At 59.1% G+C, this 4,935-nt stretch overlaps 1 protein-coding gene across 4 annotated transcripts in view; it reads left to right on the top strand.

Annotated features, from left to right (window-relative positions):
- Nucleotides 1–1,915: 1,915 nt before the first annotated feature.
- Tspan18 (tetraspanin 18) overlaps nucleotides 1,916–4,935 on the top strand; it is a 124,908-nt gene continuing 121,888 nt past the window's right edge. For 2 of the 4 annotated variants that reach the window (XM_023710608.1, XM_023710610.1), the window contains exon 1: nucleotides 2,871–3,003. The gene's annotated coding sequence lies outside the window, so the exon portion shown is untranslated. Of the gene's footprint in view, nucleotides 2,060–2,869; nucleotides 3,004–4,935 lie in introns of those variants that run through there. The other 2 variants (XM_023710609.1, XM_004627019.2) reach the window with 2 other exon arrangements.

The raw sequence follows: 4,935 nt of genomic DNA, 5'->3' as shown, positions 1-4,935 counted from the left end.
AAAAGAGTACAGAAGCCCATATCATTGGGTCTTCTGTTTAACTGGCAATGTCAGAAATTATTGACCTGAGTCCCCCACAGCTTAACATAACAACATGGCTTTACTTCCTATATTTCATCTTCATACTTTTCTACTGGATGGTGAGGCAGGTTTCACTAAGGTGCTATACTGTCCAGGATGGCCCCTAACTTTTTATCTTCCTGTCTCAGCCTCCCAGAGTGCTCGGATTACAGGCATGGTCCAACACTCCTGGCTGCTTGTGTTTATTTAAAGCTTACTTGCTATTTATAGTAGCAGGATGCCTTGTTTCCATTTATGGTATTGATATAAGATATCTTTTTTTTTTAAATCTCATTTAAGTAAAATGAAACATAAAATAAGAGGTGATTGAAGGCAAGTTATTAAGTAGACAGCCATTCGCTCCGGGCCACGTTCTCTGTGGAGGCAGAATGGCTGAGGTCTGGCAAACTCAGCCTTGGAGCTGCAATTTCCCTCCCAGCTGGGTGTGTGAGTTTTCTTGCTGCCTACATTTGAAAAATCTTTTGTTTTTTGGAGACAGGGTCTCACTGTGTGGTTCAGACTGTCCTGGTGGCCATCCTCCTGCCTCAGCCTCTGGCCTGTACCTCCCCAGCCTACGGTGCCCACCAGCTCTGGGTTCCCTCTCTCCCTCTGCACATTCCTGGGCAGCTTGACCACAGGACACCACACAGCCACCATCCTGGGTTAGCACAGGGCCTGTGAGCCTCCCAGTCTCTCCTCACCTCTCTTCTGACTGCTGCAGGGCTTGTCCTTATCCACATTTTAATAGCAATTCCGCTACAATATTGTTAAAGCAATTCTGCTATAACAATTCGGCTAGGAGAACTTTCTTTCACTAGCAGTGGTCCTCACTTTCCCCAGTCACTCAGAGAGCTGGCTGCAGAGACAGACAACTCCGAAGTCCCTACAGGGACATAACTGTTTCCAGCAAGGTGGGCAAGTAAAGGTAGCAGCTCTCTGCCCTTCAAAATTCTGCTCTGTGGCCTGGTGGCCCGTTGTCCACAAGGGAAGACAACGGGCCACGTGGGCGCCTCTGGTCTCATCTCCACCTGGGCAGCTACCAAGCGTGCCTGGGCTGTCTCTCTACTTTGATCCACAGGCCCGAAGCTGGTTAATAGAGAAAGCTCAGAGGTTAACAGCTTCTGAATTGTGCAGCAGGGCCAGACGAGGAGGTGCCACCGCGCCAGGAGTCCGAAGATGAAAGGCTAAAGCCCTCCCACACCCCCGCAGCGCTCCCACCCAGGCGGGGACCGACTGCCTCGGGGACCACGATCACGTCCTCTGCGCCGAGAGGGCTCTGGTTCCTCCTCGTTGGAGCGCCGTGGTTGTCAGTCCCCGGCCGTCAAAACGCGACCCTCCGCAGGACCACAACAGGCACTGCTGGCGGGCAGCGGGATCTGAGAGTGGAGGTCGTCAGAGGATCTCGTCCCCAACTCCTTCCTGAGTCGGCCTGGGGCTGGGGTGTCGCGGGAAGGCTCCCAGAATAAATCCTCGGCTCCAGCACCTCCCCCACCCCGCCACAGTACATCTTTCGAATTGAGGGGGGGGCGCGGGGAGGGCTCAGGTGCAGGCTGCGGAGGTGGGCGGAGGGCCGCCCCAAGGACCCCGGAGCCAGGCCTGGGAGCAGCCAGCTGAGGGAAGACGCGCGGGCCTTCCGCGCGGCCACCAGAGTGAGCTACGCGGCGGCAACTGGAGCCCGAGGGGAGGAGATCGGGGGCCGCGCGGGGGGCGGGCGCGGGGCGGGGCCAGGAGGCCGGGGGTGTGGCCGGGCTGCGGCGGCCGCCGGCGTCTCAGCTCCCGGCTGCGCGGCGGACGCAGCGCCGAGCGATCGCCGCGGAGCCCAGCGAGGCCGCTCGAGCTGAGCCCCAGCCCCGGCCCCGGTCCCAGCCCAAGCGCTCGCCCCGCCCCCTCCGCGGTCCAGGTCACGCCGTCGCCGCCGGGCAGGAGTTGCGCGCATCGGTGCAGGCAAAGTTTCCCCGCGGCGGCCGGCGGAGTTGGCGGGGTCCGGACGCTGAGGAAGGTAGGGTCCCCGCCCCTCGGGCCCCACCGTGCTCCCCGGGCCGCTACCGCGCCCTGCTCCGCGACTTTGCGCCGGGAAGGGAGGATGTACAGGTGGCACGGGGACTATGCACCATCCCGGGAACCGCAGGGACCAAGTTCTGCTCAAACTAGCGTGAGGAGGGTGGGGGTGCCGGGAAGACGTGCCCCCTTGCCCCGAATCCGCGCTGGCCGGCGAGCTTGGCCCGGGACAGGTGCAGCACCGCCCCGGCGCCTTGCGGTCGCGGTGGAGACTGGGGCTCGGGAAAGTGGCCGGCGGCGTGGCAGGTGGGGGTTCGAGGTTCGGGGTTCGGCTAGGGCTGTACTGGAGAGGCGGTGCACCCCAGGCCATTCCGTAGGGCCTGATCGGGAGCAGAGCCGGAAGCCCACAGGTAAACCTGCGGGGGAGGTGGTGGCACCCGGCTAAAACCCTGATTTCGCCTTGCCTGCGGGGTCCTTCACAGAGGGCGGGGCGGGGTGGGGGCTCCGCGCTTTCTCCCGCACCTCGGTTCTTCCCTGCCGTGTGTGTCCAACTCGGAGATGCGGGGGTTCTGGAGGTGCCAGGTGGATCTGAGTCTTGGGCCAGACTGATGTAGGGGTGGAGAGGGTCGGAAGCCCGCGGGGGGGGTGGTGCGGAAGGAGGCTGGGCTCGGTGTGTTCGCGCCAGCTCGCGGTCTGGCTGGATGGAGGGGACCTGATACCGCCAGGGGGCGCACTTCCCGGCCACTTGGCCACCGAGGCAAGCGCAGGGTTCTCGCTGGAAACTGTCCGAAATTCAGGATCGCAAACCACTGACCCTAACCACACCCAGATAAACGCGGGGCCCCACGGGTGGGGCATACCCGCGTCACCCCTAAAGAACCTAGAAGAGGGACCCAGAGCAGCCCGCGTACCTCGGCCAGCGTTGGAAAGACCAGCTGTCAGGAGGTGGGCTTTCTTGGTGGGCAGCCGACAGAGTGAGAGGAGTAGTAAAAGTTCACCCTGTCAGGGTGGGAGCAAAAGACTGTAGCCGCGAGCGGAAAATGAGTGTGGAGAGCGTGGGTTGGAACCTTAACTTTTCGGGGTTTCCTGAAGTTGCCAAACCCAAAGTGGAATATGCTTTAAGGTCCCAGGATCTGGCACATGACTGCACGTGGTGGGTTGGGGACCTGGGATATGGGGGTACATCAGGGGTACACACTTACCTATCTTCTCGGGGCACAAACTGGTGCAGAGGGTGGATCCAGCGGCTGCCCGCAGAAGTGTCGATTTCTCAGCACTTCACCTCCTAGGGTCTGGGGTCCCCGGGCACGCTGGTCTCCTCACTGCACGGGTACTGGTGGGAACCTATCCTGCCCTACCCCCGCAACCTTCGTTTTGAGTCTGTGGGTACCTGGGCTTTGGGAAGGGGAGGTGGCTGCTGGTTTCTGAGAATTGTCGGGTTTTGGCCAGTGTGGGGCTGTTGGGTGTGGAAGGGCCGCGCTGGTAACAGTTGCCTCTCCTTTCTCTCTAATTCCCACCCTCTCCCTGCACCCCCCTTCCCAAACACACAAAGGAGAAAAGCAGAGATCTCGAGGGAGACAGACGGTCTTAGTTTGGCCGGGGGATGTTTTCACTCCCAGAGGGGCAGTGTGGGTGCCCCTCCCCCTCTGCGTGTCCTCCTCAAGTCCTCGGAGTCCCCCGAAAAGGCGGTAGAAGTGGGGCGTCCCTAAGAGAGAGCGAGGTGAGATGAGGTTCTTTCAGACTCCAAATGTTTTTGTTGGATGCTACCAAAATGCCCCGGGACAATGTTGCTACTGGAAAGATCAACAAGATTCTGACTTTGAATAGAAGAGCGGGAGGAGGAAGGGGAGAGAGGAAAGGGTGGGGAAGCCCCTTGTCCCTGGATTTGTCTTTAAGACATTCCTTGGGGCCAGAAAACAAAAGGAGGGTTTTTGGTTTTGTTTTGCTTTTAGTGCCTCTTGTTTTCCTGCCGGGAGGAGGCTGCCTGAGCAGCCCTGCCCTTGCGGCCATTGCTCCGGGCCTGGGGCCCCCTAGGAGCTGGCAGCCTCTGGTTTCTGCCCCTTCTCTCTGCTCCTCACCCACTTCCCACCTGTGCTGACGGAAGAGACCCCAGGCCCTTGCAAATGACCTCTTGTGTGCAGACTCCCGGGCAAACACCAAGAGCTCTGATTCAGCAGAATTTCCAGTCTTTGGGTGCTCTGCCTCCCTACCACAAACCCCAACATGGGAGTAAATTGGCGAAAGCTCCAGGCCACATCCTAAGAAACAGAAGTCAGTCTCTACTGGGCTGTAGGGCATGTTGGGTTGAATCGGCACAAACCCTTGACTCTGAAGAAAATCCCCTGCCAACCTGGAAATAGCTCTCTGAGTTCCTGAGTGCCAGTTTGGGAGTCTGGGAGTGGGTTGCAGGCCAGGGTGGGGGTGAGGGGCAGGGACAGGTAGGGAGGGACCACAGAGGCAAAGGATTGAGGATTTGTTGAAAGGGGGTCTGGGTAGTGGGGAGATAGATTTTTTTTTTCTTTTTGGTGGAACGGGGGATTGAACTTGGGTCCTTGCATTTGCCAGGCAAGCAGTTATTCTACTGAGCCATCTCCCTGGCCTACCAGCAGATTTGACCGTCCAGCCTTCAGATCACCCAGGTGACCTGGGGACTGCCATTTCCCTTTTTGACTCCACCTCCCCAATCTGTAAATGAGGGCATTGAGGTGGACAGGCCTTGCAACTTAGAGCCAGCAGGCTCACCTTTGGGGTGCTGACCAGCCCCTCTGGGTGCTGCCTGTGGTACAGTGGAGGAGAATACCTGTCCTGGCTGACTGGCCCTTGGCAAAGTTACAGCAAAGCCCCAGCCTGGCAACCCTGTGGATTCAAACCATATAT

This window comes from Octodon degus, unplaced genomic scaffold, assembly GCF_000260255.1.
Source record: "Octodon degus isolate 3935 unplaced genomic scaffold, OctDeg1.0 scaffold00018, whole genome shotgun sequence".
NCBI lineage: Eukaryota > Metazoa > Chordata > Mammalia > Rodentia > Octodontidae > Octodon > Octodon degus.
Note: the sequence above shows the minus strand (reverse complement) of the source record. Positions and strands in the feature narration are given on the sequence as shown.